The sequence below is a fragment of the Lathyrus oleraceus genome, chromosome 6 (genome assembly GCF_024323335.1).
Source record: "Lathyrus oleraceus cultivar Zhongwan6 chromosome 6, CAAS_Psat_ZW6_1.0, whole genome shotgun sequence".
NCBI classification, from domain to species: Eukaryota; Viridiplantae; Streptophyta; class Magnoliopsida; order Fabales; family Fabaceae; genus Lathyrus; species Lathyrus oleraceus.
Window position 1 is genome coordinate 394,402,077 of NC_066584.1, and position 7,961 is coordinate 394,410,037.

At 38.5% G+C, this 7,961-nt stretch overlaps 1 non-coding gene across 1 annotated transcript; it reads right to left on the reverse strand.

Moving 5' to 3' along the window:
• Window positions 1–7,608: 7,608 nt before the first annotated feature.
• LOC127099782 (small nucleolar RNA R71) lies at window positions 7,609–7,715 on the reverse strand. The gene has a single exon (XR_007794254.1). It is a non-coding gene; the product is annotated as a small nucleolar RNA R71 (small nucleolar RNA).
• Window positions 7,716–7,961: the final 246 nt, after the last annotated feature.

The following is a 7,961-nucleotide window of genomic DNA, read 5'->3' on the forward strand; positions in this document are numbered from 1 at the left end:
CAACCAGGTTGGATGAAACTACTGATAATTATATATAATGTCACACTCGATGCTTTGACATTGTATTATGATAACCTGTATGGTACACCTATGTCCAAAGATCATATTCAGCACAGCTGGACCAAGTACATTATTTGCTTCCATCACTCATTTAAAAAATATGTGGAAAACAAACTCATAGTTCTACAACATGAAATGCAACTAACCAACAAGACTGCAAGGGATTTGTATGATGTCTAACTGAAATATGAAAGGGGGAAATTAGGGGCTTGGTTTCTTGAGAAAATATGGCAATTAATATGGAGTGGAAAAGGTAACAAAAATATTGTCTGCCCAATGAAAAGAAAAAGCCACATTAATAATGAATCATCTACTAGTATTGGAAATAATATCTATCTCATTAGCACGCTCTGCCTGAACACAATTCTTTCCATCTTCATCAATCTACTTAGAGAACCTCTGCTAGGGCAAAGAAACTCTTCTCAAAAGTTCAACAACATGTCTCAACATCCAGCTCCAAACCCTTTCATACAAGAACTTCCTCCATGGAATTCTTAGATGAAGATTTGATGGACGTGACTCCTCTGCGTGTGATACCAGGTGACGTCCTAGGCTCCCCTTCTATGGCTGGAGCTAAGCAAGGTAACACTCCTGAAAAATCTTCTGATAAAGAGGACATGCACTTTACTGATCGCACCATAAGAAACCTAGTTACTAAGATACTGAATGAAGAACATGGAGTCAAGGATATTTTTACCCCTCTGTCCAGAAGGGACCCCTCTCCTGAGGAGGAAACCCAAACTGAGAAAGATGATGACTCATCTAAGACAGAAAAGGAAGTTGCTGCTGAGGGACTATGTTCTCTTGGAAAAAACTTACCTAGCATGTCCCCTGATACTGCTCAGGATATTGAAGAAGAAAGGTCTGAGGAAGAAGATGACACGCTGGTCAATCTTGTGAAAACAAGTGTAGCTAATAAACTGAGAAAGAGGAAGAGTATGGATGAGATAAGGACAGCTAGGAGAGAGAAAAAGGTTGCTGGTATAGGTCCCTCCAAGTCTTGGAGTAAAGTAGAGGTCAGGAAGAGGAAAGAAAGTGAGAGTTCTGAATCTGATGAGGATGTCGAATACGATGTCTCAGACATCCCCCCTGTTAAAAGAAAGTCTGTAAAGAAGTCTCCAAACAAAGTGGCTGCTGTTCATCTTGACAACATCTCTTTTCACGTAGAAGATGGTGCTGCCAAATGGAAGTTTGTGACTCAAAGAAGGGTAGCAGTTGAAAGAGAATTGGGAAAAGAGGCAAGTAAAGTAAAAGAAGTCATGGAGTTAATTAAGGCAGCTGGTCTTATTGTGACTGCTCTGCCTCAGTGCTATGAGGGGTTGGTCAAAGAATTCATTATGAACATCCCTGAGGAGATTTATGAAAGAAGCAGCAGGGAGGTCTGCAAAGTTTTTGTAAGGGGTAAGTGTGTGAAACTTTCACCTACCATCATCAACAAGTTCCTAGGGAGAGGAACTGATGGAGGAGTAGATCTAGAGACCACAAACAATGAGGTCTGTAGAATTATTACATCTGGCCAAGTTAAGGAATGGCCTAGTAGGAAACACCTATCAGCTAGTAAGCTCACTGTTAAATATGCCATTCTGCACAAGATTGGTTCAGCAAATTGGGTACCTACTAATCATGTCTCTACCATCTCCATTGTCATTGGAAGAATCATTCATGCTATTGGAACCAAGATAAACTATGATTTTGGCAAATTTATATTTGATCAAACCATCAGACATTCTTCTACAAATGCTGTGAAGTTACCTATTGCTTTCCCTTCCCTTATGTGTGGCATTATCCTGAGCCAACAACCAAGCATACTCAATACAAATGACATGCCAAGCAGAAGAAAAACCCCTCTATCCATTCATTATAAACTGTTTGAGGGAAGTCATATAAATGATGTTGTTATGACATCTGACATAAGAGAGTCTGCATCTCAAGGAAGCCTAATTGATCAATTGAAAGATACCTGCAAGGAATTGGAGAAGGGTATGAAGGTGGCCAAGGCAAGAAAAGAAGCTTTGGAAGCTCTTATTTGTAGCCTGGAAAAAGAGGAGGCTGGTAAGGATTCAGATGGAAAAGCACAATCCAGTGGCAGCTCTGGAAGTTCTGAGTGTTCTGAAGATGAAGATGAAGGTGAAGGTGATACTTCTTCTTCTGAAAAATGGTTCTTGCCTGAATTGAAGACTGGGAGGTGTGGTGGAAGCTGGGCTGTTGTTTGGAAGGCTGTTGTCTTGATTTTTTTTTGATTATGTATTTTGTGGCAGTCCTTATTGATGCCTGTTATGTAATTTTTAGGGCTCTTAAAGAGTTCCTTGGATTTGTTCATTATCTCAGCTTTCAGCTGTGTATAATGATGGTGTGTACTTCCTGAATATTTTGTTTTAACATGCTTAATGTTATAACATCTGATCTAACATTCTCTGCTAGGCTAATAGACATTTATTTTGTCTAATTGGTCACCTTTGGTCAATTTTGACTAAAAAGGGGGAGAAGTGCCTGATATGGAAGCTGATGTGTGGAAGTTGTATGTGGCTAGACAGAAGGACAACTATTATTGAAAGAAGTGCACAGGTGCTAAAACAGAATGGTGTTCTGTTTACAGATGTTTACAGATGTCAAAGAGGATGTCTGATATGGTGCACAGGTGCTGATGTTGAAGCAGATGTCAGAATGATATTCTGGCTGGTACAGGTGCTGGAGTTACAGTAGCTGTTATTTGATGAATGCACAAATTTAGGGGGAGAAGAAGTACTCTGGTGCGTTGTGCATTTGTGTGTCTTACTAGTTGCATCCATAACTAGTAATTCTGTTTGTTGCACATATTTAGGGGGAGGAGAAGTACCCTTGTGCATGTGTGTATTACTAGTAGCCATAGCTAGTAATTGTTTTGCTTCTACTGCTGATTAAACTATTAAGTTGTTTAACTGTTGATAGTTTACCTTGTGAACAAAAAGGACTGATATATGTTTTAGCCAAAATTTGCCAAAGGGGGAGTTTGTTGATTCTAAGTGTTGGCAACAATTTTGGTAAAACAAAGAGTGTTCACAAGATGTTATGTGTGATGTCTTAACATGAGATATCCTATGTACCTGCTGGAGTTCAAGAACATGTTCATGCAGAATTGTTTACGAATGCCACTTACAATGACAAGGCTTATGATATTGCATGTACCTGCTAGAGCTTAAATGAAAGACATGTTCATGCAGGATTGTTTCAGATGACATACACAAGGTCATGACATCTGATATGGTTGTACCTGCTGAAAGTTATAAAAGGAATTATTAGATTATGCAGGATTTTTCCAGGATGTCAGACCTGATGTCATGACATCCTGTACATATAACATTCAGTATGAATGTCTGGTGTTTTGTGATTGCACAATTAATGGCAATCTTTGGATGATTGAAGATATGATTAGCTGACGCATTCAATCATGGATTACAACCAGATTTACTTATTTTCCAAGGAGATCTAAACCGCTGTTATAAAAAGATTTGATTGGAAAATAGATTTAGGGTTTTCAAGATGTCCAAGCCCAGCTGAGTGCTTCTATAGAAAGGGACTTAGAAAACCTGTTTGGACACACAACCAAGACTGAGCGAAATAAATAGTGAGAGCTAGGGTTTGTGTCTATTTAGTCGTAAGACTTGTAGGTCATTCAAGACATCCATTGATGATTGAATTGGACTGACTTGTGGTTGTATTTTGTCACTCTAAAGCTGTTAAGCAAGAGTGTGTGTCTTCTTGATCAAAGCTGTGAAGCAAGATCAAGAGTGTGTCTTCTTGATTGAAACTGTGAAGTAAAATCAAGAGTGTGTAATTGAAAAGTATTTTCTTTTCTTAAGGGATTGTTTTTTAAAATCACTGGTGTGTGATTGTAAGGGAAGTGAGTGGGTTCTCATATCTAAGAGTGCTTAGGTAGAAATTGCACGGGTAGAGATTAGGTGATAAAGACTGTAACTTGTTGAAGTGTACGGAGAGTCTTTGAACTAATTCTATTTTAGTGAATTTCCTTCCTGGCTTGGTAGCCCCCAGACATAGGTGAGTTGCACCGAATTGGGTTAACAATTGCTTGTGTTATTTGCTTTACCATTCTGTTTTTGTTTATCCATTGTGTATTACCAGATATTAGTGTCATGACATTACCTTCGACATCTTATATCTGATACCAGAATTTCACTACCAACAAGGACCGTACTAGTTTGGGATACAACTCCCAAAATTTGAAGAAGCTTACGCTGATAGCTACAAAGGGATCGGTGCTCCCACTATCAGAATACTTCTCAAGTGCTGGTTACCTTGATGAGGACCGTTTATGTGTCACGGAAGAAGACATTGAAGATGCAGGACTGATCTTTAAGAAGAGTAATGGAAGGGGTGCCACCAAGTGGACCGAAACTAAAATATTGAAAGTAAATTTGATTGAAATGTAATTTCCCCTGTTTGTTTCCCCTTTTTTATTAAAATAAAAAGAACCCATGTCAAGCCCAAGGCATGGGGGAACCATTTGTAGGTCCCCGTCAAATTTCTCTATTAAATTATTAATGAAAAAGATTCACGTTTCGCATTCAAATTTGTGATCCTTGCCTTTCATTTATTATTTCACCTTTTCAAAATGGCAATTTTCTTTTGTTTTAAGATTTCTTTTCAAATCATTTTCTTCATATCAATAAAATCAAGAACCCTAAATCATGCAGATCACCCTCGACAATCACCAACGACAATTATGTTATAGTCTCACATGACTTTGATAACCCTATCAATCAAGCTAATAAAGATTATGAGGAAGAGGCCGAGCTCCCCGAAGAATTGGAAAGACTCCTCAAACAAGAGGAAAAGGTGATCTAGCCGCACGAAGAATCGATGGAAGTGGTAAACCTTGGGACAAATGAGGAAGCAAAAGAAGTCTGTGTCAGCTCATCTCTGCAAGATGAGGTGAAAACAAAATTGATCAAGCTTTTGAAGGAGTACATGGATGTGTTTGCATGGTCATGCCAAGACATGCCTAGCCTTGATACTGAATTCGTGGTCCACGATCTGCCTCTAAAAGAAGAATGCCCTCTAGTAAAGCAAAAGCTATGAAGGACATGTCCCGATATGGCTATGAAAATCAAGGAGAAGGTACAGAAGCAGCTCAACACTGGTTTCCTAGCGGTTTCCAATTATCCTCAGTGGATTGCCAGCATTTTGCCCGTGCCAAAGAAGGATGGCAAAGTAAGAATGTGCGTAGATTATAGAGATCTGAATAGATAAAGTCCCAAAGATGGCTTTCCATTACCTCATATTGACGTGTTAATGGACAACACTGCTCAGTTCTCTATTTTCTCTTTTATGGATGGTTTCTCCACTTACAAGCAGATCCGAATGGCTTAAAAAGACATGGAGAAAACCACTTTCATAACCCCATGGAGAACTGATCACACTGCGTTTTTGACTCGGATTTCACATGTTTATTAGGTCTTTATTATCATTTTGCATGTGTTATGCTCTCTTTTATGTTGTATTCAGATATTTAGCTCTTTCGGGACCTTTTTAGAAGAAACTAAGCAAAAAGACCAAAAATTAGGGGTTTTCGGCAAATATTGTACACATGGCGTTATGCATGGCGGTCGCTATAGGAGAAGCCATGACTCATTAGCCCTCAACCAGGAGGTAACCACCACGATCCCATGAACTTTCCCATTCGCACACATAGCGGGCGCCACGAAGGGGTGGCGGGCGCCACCTTTGCATTTCATGTTCCCACTAAGGAGAAGTTGAAGGGCACCATGGTCTTTGCAAGCTGCTGAATTCCTCTTTAAATAGGTCGTTCTAGTTCATTTCCAAATCATCCAACTTAGTTTACAACACTAAGACTATATTATTATCTGTAAAAGCGGCAATTCGTCACATCGAGGGGTTATCGCACCTTAGTGAGATTGAGTTGGAGCACTTTGATTTTGCTGTCGTCTTTATCTTCAAAGTCAAAAGTTTATTTTCCTTGTACCAGATTTAAAGCCTCCGTTTGGAGCAGGTTCTAATTTAATCGCTTTTATTTATTTTACTTGTCATGCTTTACTTTATTTAATTTCTTTCTATGCTTTACTTTATTTAAATTCTTGCTATGCTTTACTTTATTTAAATTCTTGCTATGCTTTACTTTATTTAATTTCTGTCATTGTCTTTACTTTATTTAAATTTCTCGCAATTGTCTTTATTGCTCGTTTTAATTATTTTACACGCTTTACTTGTTCTTTACGTCTTACATTCTAAAACAAGTTTTCATCATGATCGTTGTGTTTGTTTGTATTACCATGTCTGGCTAAATCTTTCAAAGGTTAGAATGTAAGGATCGCGGTTAAAGAGATGTTTCACAATTGAATCTGTGGAAATGCTTTAAGGGCTATTTTGATTTTCAATTCGATTTTCCTGAAACACACTTGGTTAGTTTTAACTACTCAAGGAGTGAGAAAGAAACATGGCTTAGTTAACTAGGAATTTTTATCACTTTAAGGAAAAATGGTTTTTGAAACTATTTTCGGACGCGTTGATAGATTTAAAATCAGGAAACTCCTTGGGTAAACTTTCCAAATCAAAATAACTTTTCAACTAAGTTTACGAGTCTTATTTCTTAAAAATAAGTTTACTACTTTAGCGTTATGCGCACCTTTTATAAGTGACAATAAAGGCCTTAATTTAAGGATAAACTCGGTTCTGAATACGCGAAAGCGACAGTTCCTGTTAAATGGATTCTTTTCAAGAGTAGAAAATATTTCCCCATAAGTAGTTCTATTTAGACAATCGAAACATCGATTAACTGATGTGAAATACATTCAAACCTGTCTTTATCTGCACTGTATTTATTATTTCCTTTATTTACTGTTATTTTGCAACATCAATATATCTTTTATACCACCTTAGATAAACATCGTAACGATAGTAATCGATAGATTGACAATTTGGTCTCTGTGGGATCGATATTCTTTTATATTACTCTGATGCGATTCGTGCACTTGCGAATAGAGCGAACAAGTTTTTGGCGCCGTTGCCGGGGACCAACTTCGTCTAGACTAAGGCATTATTAACCGGTAAATGCGAAGAACCCGTAGTATGGGAAATTTAGTAGATCCTTTAGCGGAACCCGAATGTTACACTCGTACACGCCTCTTACTCATCCGAATTAAGAAAGCTATGGCCGAGAATCGCGACCGGAGACCTCTTAAGGAATTTTCCCAACCCTCTAACGAGGAACCTAGTTCTAGTATAGTAAACCCCCTCATTCCTATGAACAATTTCGAACTAAAACCATCTTTACTACAATTAGTGCAACAGAACCAATTCGCGGGTCTCGCTACTGAGAACCCAAATCAACATTTAAAAGTCTTTATCCAACTGGCCGACATCTTTAAATCCAACGGTGCTTCACCTGATGCGATTCGTTTATGATTATTTCCTTTCTCCCTCAGGGATATAGCACATTCATGGTTAGATTCACTTCCAGCTAACTCGATAACTACATGGGAAGACCTTAGAAGAGTATTCCTTGCTAGATATTTTCCCCCTAGTAAGACTGTTGTTCTTCGAAACTAAATAACTAGATTTACTCAAAACCAAGGAGAATCTTTTTTTGAAGCTTGGGAGAGATATAAAGAGCTGTTAAGAGTCTGTCCACACCATGGCCTAGAACAATGGCTGATTGTTTATACCTTCTACAATGGACTCCATTATAACACAAAGATGAGCATCGACGCTGCCGCTGGTGGCGCGCTGATGAACAAAACTTACCTTGAAGCTTGTGACCTAATTTAGGATATGGCCCAAAATCATTACCAATGGGGAACTGTACGAGCATCAATAGAGAAAAAGGAAACCCAAGGTGGAATACATGAGATAAGCTCTATGGACATGATGCAGGCGAAAATGGACGC